The sequence below is a fragment of the Macrotis lagotis genome, chromosome 2 (assembly GCF_037893015.1).
Source record: "Macrotis lagotis isolate mMagLag1 chromosome 2, bilby.v1.9.chrom.fasta, whole genome shotgun sequence".
NCBI classification, from domain to species: domain Eukaryota; kingdom Metazoa; phylum Chordata; class Mammalia; order Peramelemorphia; family Peramelidae; genus Macrotis; species Macrotis lagotis.
The window spans coordinates 27,495,243-27,512,756 of NC_133659.1; the positions used below are offsets into that span (position 1 = coordinate 27,495,243).

The 17,514-nt window shown below is 38.0% G+C and overlaps 1 long non-coding RNA gene across 4 annotated transcripts in view; it reads right to left on the minus strand.

The window, feature by feature from the left end:
- The window catches only part of LOC141512483 (uncharacterized), a 91,268-nt gene that overhangs the window by 62,639 nt on the left and 11,115 nt on the right, over window positions 1-17,514 (minus strand). For 3 of the 4 annotated variants that reach the window (XR_012475511.1, XR_012475508.1, XR_012475509.1), the window contains exons 2-4: window positions 16,863-16,966; window positions 14,300-14,500; window positions 47-98 (exon numbers count right to left, since the gene is read on the minus strand). This is a non-coding gene — a long non-coding RNA (uncharacterized LOC141512483). The remainder of the gene's footprint in view (window positions 1-46; window positions 99-14,299; window positions 14,501-16,862; window positions 16,967-17,514) is intronic. The other variant, XR_012475510.1, reaches the window with a different exon arrangement.

Consider the following 17,514-nt stretch of genomic DNA (forward strand, 5'->3'; position numbering starts at 1 on the left):
CAGGAGTACCTGAGTTCAAATCTGACCTCAGACACTTAATAATTACCTAGCTGTGTGGCCTTGGACAAGCCATTTAGCCCCTTTTGCCTTGCAAAAACCTAAAAGAAAAAAAAGAAACAAACATCACTGCATTTACTTCTATGGTATAGAGTTGAGACAAAGCAGCCTCCTTCAGAAGTCTTTAACACATTTACTTACCAGCATATACAGAATCTAGGATTATTTACTCTAATGGGATAGTAGAACATCCAAGGTATTTACTACAATGGACAGCAATGAACCTAAATATTAGGAAGTTCTGAGGCAGGGCTATGATTAGAATGTTGAATCTGACACCAGAAGGAATGAATTCAAATCTGACCTCAGACACTTATTGGCTTTGTAGCCCTGGACAATGCACCTGCTTTTCTCACAGCCTCTAGAATTTGTCATTTTCCATTTTTTTCGTTAAACTTTTCCATTTTTTGCCTTTTGTTTCAGCTAGAGAGTAATTGATTTTACTCCCACCTTTCAACTATGTGTGCAAGCTTTGTGTTTCTAATAGAGAACGCAATTGTATTCTGCATTCTAACACATGCTCTTCTGTTTTATGGTTGAATTCAGACTACTCTCATTCTTAGTTATAATTGTTAATTGAATATTTCTCTCCATTCTATTCTCCTATACTTTTTCTTCTTCTTGTTACATCCGATCCATTCTTTTTAAAGAAAAGGAGGGCAAGAAAAAGAAACAAAGAATAAGCTTAGCAATAATGCTGTAGATTTAGGGGCGGCTAGGTGGCGCAGTGGATAGAGTTCCAGCCCTGGAGTCAGGAGGACCTGGGTTTGAATCTGACCTCAGACACTTAATAATGACCTAGCCGTGTGGCCTTGGGCAAGCCACTTAACCCCATTTGCCTTGCAAAAACCTTAAAAAAATAATTCTGTAGATTTGATGTAATAAGCTTCTGTTCCCCTAAACCTTTTCTATTTCCCTTACTCAGAACCCAATAACAGATTCTTATAATTTCTTTCAAGTCTTTTTTTTAAAGTTTTTTGCAAGGCAATGGGGTTAAGTGGCTTGCACAAGGTCACACGGCTAGGTCATTACTAAATGTCTGAGGTCGGATTCGAACCCAGGTCCTCCTGACTCCAGAGCCACTGTGTCACCTAGCTGCCCTCTTTCAAGTCTTTCTTTGAATTCCCCTCTCCTTACTTAGTTTTGCTTGTCTAATCACTCTCAATCTACCTTGCCTTCTATTCTCTTCTATTCCTTCTCCCCTTACCTCCTGCTTCCCTGTGTGAAATGTATTTCCCTGCTGTGCTCTATGTGTGTATTCTTCCCTCTTTTAACCAGTTCAGATAAAAATAAGGTTCAGGTGTTGCTCATTCCTCTACAACCCCTTCCTCTGGACTTATATAGACTTTCATTTGAGTATCCCGATTATGTGAGATAATTTTCCCCATTCTCCTACTCCCTTTTCTCTTTATCCTGAATGTATTCCTCACTCCCTTCCTTTTCATTCTTATTTTAAGCATTACAGAACCTCTCCCAGGCTTCCTAATTAGATACCTTCTATGACCCCTAATGATGATAGACATCTTAATACATGTATTATCTTTCCATATAAGAATGTAAATAGTTTATACTTGTATAGTCCCTCATGATTGTTTATTTTTACCCTTTATGTTTCTCTTGATTCCTATGTTATATTCTAAAGTTTCTTCTCAACTTTGTTGTTTTCATCAGGAATACTTGTAAGTCCTCTATGTCATTAAAAATCCATTTATTGTTAGGTGTAAGCCTGACTAGAAATATCATATTTCTGACTCTCTGCTGCCTTATAGTAGTGACTACTAAATTGAGTTTGATTGCAATGGTACTCTTTTATACTGAAATTCTCTTTTTGTCACACCTTGTGGTATGTTTTCTTTGACCTAGAACTCTGGTTTGGGGTTATTATAGTCTTGGAAATTTTCATTTTGGGTTTTTCTTTAGGAAGTAGCTAGCAGATTCTTTCTATTTCCATTTTGTTCTCTGGTTCTAAGAGATCTGGGTAGTTTTATGATTTCCTGAAATATGACATTTCTGCTTTTTCTTTCATCATTTTTTAAGGTTGCCTGCTTCGTAAATGATTTCTTTTTAATCTGCTTTCTAGGACAGTTGCTTTTGCTCTTAGATACCTTATTCATTTTTCTACCTTTTGATTTTGTTTTAATATTTCTTCTTGTCTCATGGAATAATTAGCTTCTATTTGATCTACTCTAATTTTCAGTTATTTTTTAAATAACCTCTTATTCTAAACTGTTAATTCTTTTCCCAAATCTTTCTTCCATAACACTCATTTAATTTTCAAAATCATTTTTAATCCTTAAAAAACAAAAAGAAGCAAACAAACAAAAACCTTTTGCTTCATTTCTTCTAGGAATTCTAGTTGGACTGGTGTACAAGCTGTTTTTTTCTTTGAGGCTTTACTTTAAGGATGTTTTAGAGTCGTTCTCTTCTTTTGGGATTATGCCTTCATGTCTTCCTGTCTACCTTTTATGATGGAATTTTTTTTGTTATTTTGATGGCTCATTTTTCTAATCTACTTTATGACTTTTGACTTTATATTAGGTCAAGCTTTGCACATTTCTGGGGAGAATTCTGAGCTGAAGTTTGGTCTTTGGTCTTTCTGAGGCTTTTTTCTTTTTGAGGCTTTTGTGTTTTTCCAGGATCTCATCAATAGCTCAATCTGGGGGCCTCCCCAAGTTGGTGTTTTTGGGGGAATTTTTTTATTTTTTGTTTTTTTCAAGGCAATGGGGTTAAGTGACTTGCCCAAGGCCATACAGCTAGGTCATTATTGAGTGTCTGAGGTCACATTTGAACTCAGGTCCTCCGGACTCCAGGGCTGGTGCTCTCTCCACTACACCACCTAGCTACCCCCTGGGAATTTTTAAACATACAATTTAAAACTATTTTGTACCAGTAGAATATAATAAATTTTACAAATGTTAAATTTATCAGTGTTAAAAAATTTGCAAAACCACACACCCTACTTTAACTTTTATTGCTGGATTGATAAGAAATATTATAATCTATATGAATATCTATGTGAAAATATTCATTTTTAAATTTGAAAACATAAATTATGTTTTCAATATTGAAGAGATGATCTGATTTTTTTCAGACAATACTATTCAAGAAAATCTACCCAGAAAATATCCAACTTTCACAGGTTTCCAAGCTCAACCGTGATTAAAGAATACTCAGTTTACAAAACATTTAAAACCAGAACCAGGAAATCTTCATACAACTGTATCTCTGTATTCCATTATAAATCAAGTTGGTTTATTAAAAAAAAAGTTGAGGCATTTTTTTTGTTGTGAGTAAATATTCCAAGTAGTTCTTTTTTCATACCAATTATCATAGTTCCTAAGTGACATCAATTGACCCAATGAAATTCTGCAACCTAGTCCTGCACTAATTTTTCCCTCACACCTTCTTTTTCTGGCAACTTCATAGCTAGTAATGACCTCTGTTATTGCCATAATTATGAGATTATTCTACCCAATATAAACAAAGGCTAAGATTCTGTCTTTTACAAAATCAGTTTCTATATTTGAATCACAAAAAAAAAAATAGTGTCAAGAACATTGTTTGGTCTTCCTTGATATTTTGTAGGAGATGATTTTCCCAGAATTGGACTGGTCAATGTATCGCTGTTCCCCCATAGTGTAATCCATGAACATATTCCAGTGTTGAGCTGCAATGAAATGAGAAAGTAACAAGATCGTATAGAGAATGTGGTTGGAATGGGACAGACTCCTGCGTGTGATACCACCATAGTCGTTAAAATACAATGCGAAAGCTTGATAAAAAAATAGACTTCACATAGACAAATACAGAACCTGGAGGACTCATTTGATGGAATCTTGCAATAAGCTGATGTCCTTGAATGCGCTATGGGTATATATATTTTTAATTCTTCCTGAATTACACAGAACAAGAATATGACCATTTTAAAAAATAGGTCCCAATAAAATGAATGAATGAGAGCCCCCACTTGATGATTCAAGTAACTCTTGAGTTTACTTTGGGAACTCACGTGCTGCATAAGCAAAGTGAGAATAGGACACAATTATCTAGAGAAAAGAAGTCCCAAGTTATTACAGGTAGATAGCATTAATTTAAAAATCCAAATCTTTAGGAAAAAAGTCTTAGCAGTACAGAACATCCGAAGAGACTCAGTTGCCTCCATTCTCTGTGCAACATTTCTGTTGGCTTGGCCCTGGTTGGAAGTTTCAGTAGACTACAACTGAACTCAGCTGCTACCAGCCAACTGTATTTTTTTAAATAGGTTCCGAATGATAGAACTCCCAGCTCCCATTTGATCTGGTATTCCTGCCCTTCTTATTCTGCTATAGATTTTGGATTGGTCTGGATAAAGGAGCTGAGATCTTTTGTAGCTCCTGGGGTCAGAACGAAACAATTTGTAAATTCTAAACTTGGTCTTCACTCACTACACAATCTATCCCTCCTTCCCCCCTCATTGCTTCTGACCCTGGAACATCATTCCTTAATTCTTATTTTCTCCTCAGTCTGCCTTGGATCTGTGTAACTCTGTGTAACAGGGCTTCTCCCATGGGGACAGCTAGGTGGTGTGGTGGATAGATTCAAATCTGACCTCAGACACTCAATAATGGCCTAGCTGTGTGACCTTGGGCAAGTCACTTTACCCCATTGCCTTAAATTTTTTCAAAAAAGAATTCACCTATGGTATTGCCTTGGTCCATTTTCAGTTCCTGTGTTATACAAAGATCCACGAATTAAGCCCTGGCCAAAGCCTAGTATCCGCAGATCTTTGTTCTATCACTCTGCCTCGCCTAGGGTTGGAAAACTATTCACTATGATTTTTTTTCTCTTAGATTTCCTGATTATGGCTTAGTCTTTGTGCTTCCTAGATTTTGTGGAGGAATTATTTTGGAAGGACTCTATTTCCTGCTATTCTACCATCTTGGCTCTACTAGGGATCAGCTTTGTATTAGCTTTCTATTTGTCTCCCTGTCTTAAATTTCTCCCCACTTCAATTCGCCCTCCACTCAGCTGACAAAGCGATTTTTCTGAAGCATCATTTGGACTATATCGCCTCCATGATCAGTGAACTTGAATGGCTACAAATCATCTCCAGGATCAGGAACAAAGTCCTCTGCTTAGCATAATCCTTTTCAAAACTCAGTCCTTTCCAACTTTTCCAGCCTTCTTATACTTTAGTCCCCTACTTATACTTCCTATCTCACATGTTCTTTGCTCCAGCTACACGGGTCTATATGCTATTCCTCACATAGCACTCTATCTCCTGCTTCCAAGACTTGCTTCCCATGCCTAGAATGCTCTCCCTTCTCATCGTTACCTCTTAGAATCACCAGTTTCCATCATGCTTCAACTCAAGCCCTCCTTTCTGTTGGAGGCCTTCCCCAAGTCTCCTCAGATGCTAGTGCCTTTTCCCTTCAGATTATCCTCCATTGACTTATTTCTATCTTGAATATGTTAGTTATTTATATCTTGTCCCCCTATTTGAATGTAAGACCCTTGAGGACAGGATACACTGTCCTTTATCCCCAGGTTTTAGCAAGGTGCCTACCCCAGAGTGAGGGATTAAGATTTTTGTAGACTGACTCATTGATTTAATGGGTGGAAAAATAAGAACCTGATCAATAGCCTCTATCTTCAAAGGAGGGGCAAAAAGATGGGTTAGGTAGCTTGGAACACACACACACACACACACACACACACAAACACACTCACACACACTCACACACACACACACACACACACACACACTCACACACACACACACACACACACACACACACACACACACACACAAAATACATGTTTGGGGGCAACAGCAGGTAGTGAAAGAGATGATCTCATCTGACCTCCTGGTCTTGCAAGCAAAGGAACTGACCCAGAGGGATTTGCCCCAAATCACCCAGGTAATATTTAGATGAAGCAGGACCCAAAGTTATCTCCTTTGGGTCTACATCTTCTTTTTATTAAAATACAGACAATTCACAGTTACTTAATTGTTCTTGGCAGGCTTCCTAAAGGAACCCTTACTCCTCTGAGGTTGATCTGTAATTGCTGATTTTTTAAAATGTTTTTGAGAGGTAATTTTACAGATGTTATTATCACAGAGAAATCATTTATCCTTATCTTATTTGGGCTCCCTCTTTATATTTGAATAATGAGTCCATGAAAGGCAGCAAAGTGTAATTATCAGGACAGAGAGTCAGTTTTGCATTTAGAAAGACTTGCATTGAATTCCTGCCTCTGGTCTAATCTGAGTGCTTCTGGCCAATTCATTTAAACTCTCAATGCCCCAAGAAACCCTTTAAGATTTTAAGTTATAGACAAGTTGCAGAATCTGCAGTAGTTGGCAGAAGTTCACCATTCTGATGAAACCATATGTCTAGATCAAAAAAAAAAGTGGTCCAGAGGTAGTGGGTCATTAACTTTTGTTGTGCCAATGTCTCCTTTCCTTAATCTGTTTTCTACTTCTGTTAACCTCCCCATGGAAAATCATTGCAAAATATGGGAATTCATATTATTCTTTTCCTGTCACTACTTTTTCCTTGGCCTAAGTTCCATTTATTTTCCCACTTAAAAATTATAGCCCATGTTCCACAGATCCCTGGAAAAAGTAATGGATTGCATGTTTCCTAACCATATTTTCATAACTGAGTTGGTAAATGAATGAATGAACACTTTAACCATTTTGTCAAACCTCTAATGAAAAATGGTCTGGTAAATTAATGAACTATGCAAAGAGAACTTAGTTGAGAAGAGATCTAAGTATGGAAACATGCTGATTGCCCAAAATTAAACAGGTGGCATGTATGTGAGAGGTGACGGTGTTCTGCTCATCCACTCTCGTTGATGCTCATTATTCATTCATAATAATAAGAGCTGTTATAGAGAGACATTTTTAAAGTTTGCAAAGCACATCACATACATCATGTTCTCATATCAAGCCTGCAGTGGAGATACGATGTCCACCCTTAAAGAGGCATCACCTGTAGGTGAGAAAAATAAATGGACTGGAGAAAGAAATCAAGTGACTTGCCTACACTAACTCCCAATGAGTAGCACTAGGACATGACCATCTCAAAGCTGAAAAAGGTCTTAAAAACCACCTAGTATCAATCTCTTCTACAGTATTCCTGACACATGGACACCCATCCTTTAGCTAAAAACCTCCTATGATGAGACAACTGCTGCCCACCTTGGGAACCTAACTCACTTAGTACAGCTTTTTATTTTTGTTGTTGCTAGTGTTCAGTTATGTCCAACTCTACCCGGCACCATGGATGTTGTCCAAGGGGTTTTCTTGGCAAAGATACTAGAGTGGTTTATCATTTCCTTCTTCATTATCTTCCCATTTTATGGATGAGGAACTGAGGCAAATAGGGATTAAGTGACTTGTGCAGGGTCACACAACTAGTAATTGTCTGTGACCAGATTTCAGCTCAAATTTTTCCTGACCCCCAAACTCAGTGCTCTACTACCTCTGTTTTCCCTCATCTTAAACCTAAAGGTGCCTTCCCCTCATTGACCATATTAGAAAAAGTCTAATACTTCTTTTACATGATGTCCTTCAAATACTAGATGACATTTATCATAACTAAGTCTTCCCTTTTCCAAGCTAAATATCCCTGTTTCCTTCAACATTTTCTTCCCTATCCATGCTCCATTTTGTTCATTATCTATCCTTGTCTAAAACCTTTAGCTTAAATGCAAAGAAGGGAGACAAAATTCCCCGTTTCCCTCAAATACTTGATTTTGTTTTGGGGCAGCACCATTCCCTACATCTCTAACCTACAGACCACAGAAAGCCCTAGAGGGACTCCCCAAACCACAGGCCTCAACTGCTATCTAGAAATTCAAGATCCAATAGATCCATACACTCTCCCTCCTCCAATTACTTTGTATTTATTTTTGATTTGTGAACATGTTGTAGCCATTCATTAGCATGGAAGTCCCTTGACAACATAAACTGTTTAGTTGGCAGAATAGTATATAGAGGACCAACAAAGGAGCTGGGAAAAACTTCAAGTCTGGCCACCCTAGTTGTATGATCCTAGGAAAATCATTGACCTATAGGAGACCTGGGTAATTTTTTAAGAATTTAAGTTGCAAAATATTTATCTATCTGAATTGGTAAGTTTTCACATGGGGAGTCCCTTATATTAATGATTTTAAAGGTTCAGACCATGGAGTTAGGAATTTATGCATAGATTCCTTTAAAAGTGTTTCTTGAATATAAGTTAACTCAATTGAATTGTAGAGGGTTTGAAGGTAGAACAGTGATCCTTCAACTTTTAGGGACCCTCTCTGAGGCTCCAAAGCCTCTCTATTGTAAAGGGGAAATATCTTCCCTCTTCTTGCTTCTCTACACAACCCTAATGGTGGAATTTTAGGGCTAAAAGGGGGAACTGAAGTCTTGAGAAACATCATCAAGGATTTGGATGCTGCACTGGGGGCTCCGGTTTAAAGTTAAGCTAAAATGTCCCTGTAGCTTCCTCTTTCAAAAATGGATTCTTGGGAGGATGTGGTTAGGGTCTCTCAACCACTCGTTCAAATCATGGATTTGGGGGTTACTAGTAACTCCACTGTGGTTTGGAAAAGTAGAAAGAGATTATAACTTGGTCCCTAAAGATGTGAGTCTTATCACTTAGTTGGGTGACTCTGGGTATTGATATCTAAACCTCTCTGTGATTCAGTCTCTTCATTTACAAAATATGAAGAATATTCATATTTCATGAGCTCTTGGGGAAGAAAGTTCCTTGAATATTTTATCATGTGGTCTAAAGAATAGTCAATCTCATATGGCTTAATGTTATCTACACATATCATCTCTGCACATTCTCACAGGATACCTCCAATGGAGGCTGCTCACTCATTTGCTCCTCACTCTCAGTTCCTGAAAACTATAAAATTTTTTCAAAACCACTCAGGAGTGTCACTTTCCACCAGAAGTTTTTCCTGATCCCTGCAGTTCTCAGTTAATCAAAAAGCATTGTGTGCTATATGTTAGACATACAAAGAAAGGCAAAAACACAGCTCTTACCGTCAAGGAGCTTACATTCTAAGGGGTAACAGCATCTGAGCTGAGTCTTAAAAGAAAGCCAGGGAAGCTAAGGGGTGGAGATAAGAGGGCAAAGGATTCCAGGCATGGGAGAGAGTGAAAGCAGAAATTTGTATTCCTGGGGCTTAGCATTGGGATGGACATACAGTAGGTGCTTTATAAATGCTCATGGACCAACTGATAAGGTCAGGAGATAGAAGGTCATGTGTGGGGAGCAGCAAACAGAAGCAGGGAGGAGGCTGAGAAGGAGTGATCAGAGAGGTAGGAGGAGAACCAAGAGAGAATGGGCTCCTAAAAACTAGGGAAAAAAGAATATCAAGGCAAACAGGGTGATAACATTGTCAAAGGCTTCAGAGAGGTCAATAAGGATGAGGGTTGAGAAAAGGTCAATAGATTTAGCAATTAAGAGATCATTATGCTTGTCATTCAAACAAAATTGCATTTTAAAGTGCCTATTTTTAAATCAGTGAAAGAAGAGAAAATGGTGGCTTCGACTGTAGATGACCTTCTCAAGCAGTTGAACCAAAAAGGGGAAGAGAGCTATGAAATAATCGCCAGGAGGAATGAGAGGATCCATTGAGGATATTTTTAAGAAAGGAGGAGATGAGGATATATTTATAGGCAAGAGAAATGGAGCCACTAGATGGGAGGATCTTAAAGATAAAAGAAAATGAGGATGATAGTGGGGGGGGCAAACAGTTGAAGGAGATGATGCTTATCCTTCATTCTTTTTTAAAATTTTTATTATCTTTTTTTGCAAGGCAATGGGGTTAAGTGGCTTGCCCAAGGCCACACAGCTAGGTAATTATTAAGTGTTTGAGGCTGTATTTGAACTCAGGTACTTCTGACTCCAGGGCCGGTGCTCTATCCACTGTGCCACCTAGCCACTGCCCCCCCCCCCCTTATCCTTCACTCTTGAAGAAGACTATAACATCAGGGAGGTGATACCATGACAAGCACAAGAACTGAATTTGTGTGAGGGGGGCACTGTACCAAGTTATCATCCTTACTTTTTCCTCCAGAATCATCTGACTCCAGTGGCCAGATAGGAAGCAGGAAGACTAGAGATGATCCTGGATGTGAGATAATCAGGCCTAAGTGACTTGTCCATGATCACACAACTTGTTAAGTGTCTGATGTTGGATTTGAACTCCCATCCTCCAAGTCCAACTCCAAGTCCCAGTGCTCTATTCCCTTGCACCTACTGCCTACCCTTGCTGAAGAAGATGGGAGAGGATTGGATGAAGGCTGCATCTTGAATTGTTAATACTCTCTTCCCCAAAATGACTCCTAACATTTATCTTTCCTTTTATTTACACTGTATATACCATGTTTGCCCTTTTTTGGAATATCACCTTCTCCATTAGAATATAGACTCCTTTAGGACGAGTACTATTGTTTTTGTCTTTTCTTTGATTCTTTAATTTTTATCACAATGCCTAGAACATAGGAAAAATAAGTACATATTAGCAGTTAAATGAATTGACTTTGGAACATCACCATTTAATATAGGACAAAAAACATGTTAGATGTTTTAAAATGTTTATGGGATTGAACCGGACATTTTAGTAATGATATACAGCTTGTATTTCACTTCAAAAAGCATTTGAACCAGAAGATGTGATTATTGATCTTAAATGATTATGGAAAATAGGAGATGTGTCTAAAAGGAAGGATGAAGGACAAATGTCCCCAGTTTTAAAAAAAGCAAAGAGAATTTAATCTACAAAAAATAAGACAATGAGTTAGGGCGCAATATTAAAGGAATGTTGAGCAAATATCTAGAAAAGGAATTAGTGATCATAAAGAATGAACACAGAGGGGCGGCTAGGTGGCATAGTGGATAAAGCACCGGCCTTGGAGTCAGGAGTACCTGGGTTCAAATCCGGTCTCAGACACTTAATAATTACCTAGCTGTGTGGCCTTGGGCAAGCCACTTAACCCCATTTGCCTTGCAAAAATCTAAAAAAAAAAACCCAAACAAACAAACAAACAAACAAAAAAACCCAAAGAATGAACACAGGCCACCTTGGAGACAAAATGGTTAGAGTACTGACCCTGGAATCAGAAGGACCTGAGTTCAAATTCAGACTCTGACAGTGGATACTTAAGTAGGCATCACTTAACCTCATTGCCATAAAAAAAAAATGAGCATGACAAGGGCCATTAGGTAGTAGAGTGGTTAGAACAGTGACCTTGAAGTCGAGGACCTGAGTTCAACTACTGCATCAGATACTTATCAGCTGTGTGGCTGTGGGCAAATCACTTAACCCTGATTGTCTACTTAAAAAAGAAAAAAAGTGAATTAAAAAGAATGAGCATGACATCATTAAGAACAGGATAGTGTACTCTAGGGTACCACCTCACACCTTTCATAGTAGCTTAAATAAAAAAAAGGAAAATGCTAAATGTTGGAGGGGATATGAGAAAACTGTGACACTAACACTCAGTTGTTGGAGTTGTGAATGGATCCAACCTTTCTGGAGAGCAATTTAATTCAGCAATACCCCTGCTAGGCCTATATCCCAAAGACATTCAAGAAAAAAGGACCAATTTGCACAAAAATCTTTATAGCAGCTCTTTTTATGGTAGCCAAGAATTGGAAATCAAAGGGGGTACTCATCAATTGGCTAAACAAGCTATTATCATGCTATAAGAAATGACAAACAGGATGCTTTCAGAAAAACCTGGAAAGAATTACATGAACTGATGCATAGTGAAGTGAATAGAACCAGGAGAATATTATACACAGTAGCAGTAATATTGCATGATGAAGAATTGTGAATGACTTAACTATTCTTAGCAATTCAATGATCCCAAAGGACTAATGATGATCCATATTAGCTGCCTCCAGGAAAAAAAAAACTGATATTGAGTGAATACTGATTGAAACAAACTATTTTTCTCTTTCTTTCATTTTTATTTGAATCTTCTTGTATAAAATGACTAATATGGAAATGTTTTACATAATTACACATGTATAACCTATATCTGATTGTTCAGCATCTCAGGGAGAGAGGGAGAAAGATAGAATTTGAAATTCAAAACTTTAAATGAAAATGTTAAAAAAAATTTAAAAGAACAAGTTTTTGAATCAATTCTCAAAAAAAATGCAAATTATCAACAATCACATGAAAAATTGCTTCAAATTACTAATAATATGATGCACCAAGGGACTATTTCACATTATTATATTGGCAGAGATGGCAAAAACAAAATTACAGTTATTGGAGGGGCTGCACTGTGGACAGACTCACTGATGCACTCTTTCTCATCTGACTAATCTGAAGTTGATTGTTCTGCAAGATCACATCAGTTCCCAAACTCATTCCTCCTCATTATTCCTTGTCTTCCTTTCCCCTGACTGGAGAGGGTAGAAGATGGACATGGGAAAGGTCCCAGATCCTTTCTTTAAGGAGAGAAGCAGAATAGACATCTCATCATTTCTACCTGGCTGTCCTTTCATCATTCCTCACTCCCTCCCTGCCCCAAAACACATGGAGCACCCTCCTTCCTTCTTACTTGCTTTTCAGCTTCCTTTTATGTTTTCTCCCTCCCCCTCCATTAGATTGTGTCTTTTACTTTTCTTTCCACCCACTAAATGTTTGACACAATCCTTAGAACAGAGTAGACGTCTAATACATATTTATTGACTGCCTGCCTGTCTATTGACAGAACTATGAAGTGATTCAACCATCTCGAAAGCAATTAGGATTGATATCCCAAAAGTCACTAAACTCATTTGTTCATTAGGCATCCTCCTGGATTAACCCAGAACTATCACTGCCTTAGTACCTGGGAAAAATAAAGGAAAAGACTGAGGAAAAGAACTCATAGCGACAAAAAAAAAAATAATAGCAAAGAATTGCCAATAAAGTGGAATCTCATCTGATAGGGAATGCCTGAACAAATTTTAAAGTATATCTGCAATGAATTATTATTGTCTTATATGAAATAATGAAATTCTAAGAAACCTGAGAAGACTTGTAAAAATTGATACAGATAGAGTGTGCAGAACCAGGAAAAGAATTTATAAATAACAGCAATTTTGTGAAAATAATCAATTCTGATCACTTTAATGACCAGTCAAGACCGATGATATGGCCTACTTTGTCCTTCTTGGCAGCTCTCTGAATTGTTGTGCAAAAGGGGGAATGTATATTTTCAGATAGAACTAACACAATACAAATTTATTTTGTTTAATTAGTCTTATTTGTGGAAATAAAATACTTTTATTTGGGGGTCAGGGAATTGTAGGAGGGACAGGGAATATTGAGAATGATGCAAAAATTTAAAAAAGAAGGGGCAGCTAGGTGGCACAGTGGATAAAACACCAGCCCTGGAGTCAGGAGTACCTGGGTTCAAATCTGGCCTCAGACACTTAATAATTACCTAGCTGTGTGGCCTTGGGTAAGCCACTTAACCCCATTTGCCTTGCAAAAACATAAAAAAAATTTTGAAAAGGCAGAGGAACAAGTCCAAGAAGCCTTTAAAAGTCCACAAGAGAATAGAAGAAAATTCAACAAGGGCACTATAATTATTATCATGTTAAATTTTATGTATACATTTGTTAAAAATTATTTGTGGTATGAAATTATCCTAGGTCCTTTGTATTATATTGGAAAAGTTTGTATTTGTCATGACTGTCAAGCTCATAATGAAAGTATTTCAAATAAAGAAAAGAACAAGTCACACCAGACTGCTAACCTTAGTTCCTTTTTTTAATGGTGGGTTTTCTTTTTTAGATCAGAGGAATTTGATAAGCATGCATAATTCCTCCTTCATCACTCCCTTATATATAGCCCACCTGCATTTTAACAAAACTTTGGACAGAGTCTTGCAAATTCTTCTTGGACTCTAGCTGGAGCTGGATCATAGCGCCATTAGGGAGACTTAGAATTGGTTGAATGGCCAGACCCAAAGTAAAGTCATCAGTGCTTCACTGGCAGAGGGTTTCCATTGGAGTGGCCCTTGAGTCTGTGCTTAGTCTTGTACTATATAATATTTTTCCAATGGCTTGATAAGAGACATTGATGACATGCTCATCGAATCTGTAGATGACACAAGACTGGAAGGGGTAGCTAATGGAATGGTTCTCAAAGTTAGGGCATCTAGGTGGCTCAGTGGATAAAGTACTGGTAGCTTGGAGTCAGGAGAGTTCGAATCCAGCCTCAGGTACTTGATACTTACTAGTTATTTGACCTTGAGCAGGTCACTTAACCCTGACTGCCTCACATCGGGATCATTTCCAGTCATCTTGATTCATATTAGGTCACTGGACCCAGATGGTTCTGGAGGAGAAAGTAAGTCTGGTGACTTAGTACAGTCCCCAAATCATATCCAATTCATGAGCTTGCCATGGTGTCACCTCCCTGAAGTCATGGTCTTCTTCTAAAATGAAGAACAAACATCATCTCATCATCACCCCAAAGTTAGAATCCAAAAGGTTTTGATATTTATAACAATGAGTAAAATTAATAAAATGAAATTTAGGATGGATAAATGTGATCCTAGACCTGATTTTTTAAAATCATCTTCATAAATATGATAAATGAAGTGTAGTTTCAATTTTGATAGTAACCTGATGAAACTGTTCCCAAAACAAATGCAATCTTATATTAAGGGAGGCAGAATGGATTACAGAGCTGATCATTGCACTCTCTTCTGCCTTGGCCACATAATGTCTGAAGGACTGTTTTCAATCTGAACATCACATTTTGGGAAAAAATATTGATAAAGCCAGGGAGTGCCCAGAAAGAATAACTAGCTAGTATGGTGAAGAGTCTCAAGATCATGTTATAGAAGGATCAGTTGAAGGAACTGAGTAATATTTAACCTTCAGTAGAGAAGATTTGGGGCAAGTATTACAGCTGTCTTCAAATAAGAAGTCTATTGTGTGGAGGGGGGGTAGTCTTATTTTCTTTAGTCTCAAAGGTTGAAACAGTGGGTGTGAGTTGCAAAGAGGTAGATTTCCCCTAGAAATAAGAAAATACTTCCTGGGGGGTCAGCTAGGTGGAGCAGTGGGCAGAGCAATGGCTTTGGAGTCAGGAGGACCTAAGTTCAAATCTGGCCTCAGATACTTAATAATTACCTAGCTGTGTGACCTTGGGCAAATCACTTAATCCCATAGCCTTATCAAAAATAAAACAAAACACTTCCTAACAATTTAGACCATGCAAAAGGGAAATGAGCTGCCTCAGGAGAGATTGGGTTCCCTCTTGGTACAATGAATTCTCGTGTAGGGATAGAGTGGACAAAGTCCTATCTGAGGTCCCTTCCGGCTCTGAGATTTTGTGATTCATTAAAATAGGATTAATAAATAAATAAGTACTAGTTATGATTTATTAAGCCCCTACCATTTGCAAGATCCTATACATCAATGATATTAGTTTCCAAGAACTATTCAAAGATCTTATTTTACAAGATTCTCAACTTAAAATTCAGCATCTGACCTTGTCATTTCACTGAAGCTATTCTCTCTAAAATTATCCATGATCTTTTCTCAGTCTTTATTCTTGACCTCTCTGCAGCCTTTGACACTGTTGATCACCCTATCCTCCTGGATGCTCTCTTCTCTCTAGATTTTGGAAACACCATACTCCTGGTTCTCCTCCTACCTCACTGACTGTTCCTTCTCTGTGCCTTTGCTGGATCCTCATCTAGAAAATGCCTTGTAATTATAGGTGTCCCTCAGGGTTCTGTCCTGGGTCCTCTTCTCCCTCTGCTCTACTTCACTTGGTGATGTCAGCAGCTTCCATGGACTGGATTACCATATCTATGCTAATGATTCTCAAATTTACCTCTCCCTTTCCAACTTCTGCTGATCTCAAATCTCATATCTCTAACTGCCTTTCAGACAGCTCAAACTGGATATTTGATAGATCCATCTTAAACTCAACATGTCCAAAACAAAATTCATTATCTTTTCCCCTAAACCACTGCCCCTCTGCTAGACTTTTTCTCCCTAAATCCTCCCCTGCCTTCCCTATTATTGGGAGGGCATCTCTGTCCTCCCAATGTCTCAGGATCTCAACTCAAGAGTTATCCTAGACTCCTCACTAAATCTCACTCCCCCCTCCATATTCACTCTGTTGTCAAGACCTATTTATTTCAACTTTGCAATATCTCTCAAATGCTTCCCCTTCTGTCCTGGACACTGCCCCTTCCATAGTATAATCATTCATCGCTTCACATCTGAACTACTGCGCCTGCAGCGCATCTCTCCCCACTCCAATCCCCCCTCTCTAATACATAGATTCCAATAGTTCCCTATTACCCTAGAATCAAATACAAAATGCTGAGTTTTGCATTCAAAACCCTTCAAAGACTCCCTCCTTCATTTTCAGTCATCTTACACCTTACTCCCGACCATGTACTCTTTGATCTGGTAACACTGGCCTCCTTCCTCTTGTTCCATAAACAAAACTCTCCCTCTCTCAGGTCTAAACATTTTATCTGTCTATCCCATACAACTGAAATGTTCTCCCTCCTCATCTCCTCCACTCTCACTGACATCCCTCGCTTTCTTCAGGTTCCAATTCAAATCTGATCTTCACCAGTGCCTTCCTTCTATTAATTACTTCCTATTTATTCTCTATTTTTCTTATTATTTATATTTGTCTGTTATCTCCCTGATTAGATGAAGAACAGGAACTGTCTTCTGTCTCTTATAGTATTCTCACAATGATTAGAACATACCAAGTGATTACTCAGTGTTTGATTGATGCTTTTAATGCACTAGGATATGCATTACCTGGGGACTCAGTCATCTTGAAGAGCTTCTCTCTTCCTCATCATTTATACAATTAACATACTGTCTCTCTGTCTAGTCGTCTGGTTCACCAGTTTTCACATTTGCTGTAACAGAACACAAGGCCTCTTTTAATTCCTTCATTTAATTTTTTGCAGCAGTGTTCTCTTTTCTATTCTTTCTTCTAACTTGAATGACCAAAATTCCATTTGGAATAACTATTTATACATTGTTTTTCTGATATTTTCTGACAGTGACATGACATACTTTTGGTTGGGTTCAAGAAAACATCGTGATAAGTACAAGATTGGAAGACATGATAAGAGCACAATTTTTTTGAAAAGGATCTGAGGATTAGTAAATGAGACAAACGTGCAATATGGTATCCCCTAAAGCTGGTGTAATATTACTTTGCATGAAGAGAGTAAACAGAATTAGGGAGATGACATTCACATCAAAAATAGAGTAATTTTGGGGAACCATAGCTTAAAGACATTGTAAAGCTGGAATAACCAAAGGGAGAGCAAACAGGATGATAAAGGACCTCAAGACTGGTCAAAGGAAACATTGAGTAGGGGTGCAGTAGGCATATGATGTCTATCTTTGAATAGCTGAAAGACTTTGATAGGGAGGAGGGATCATATTTGCTCAGCTT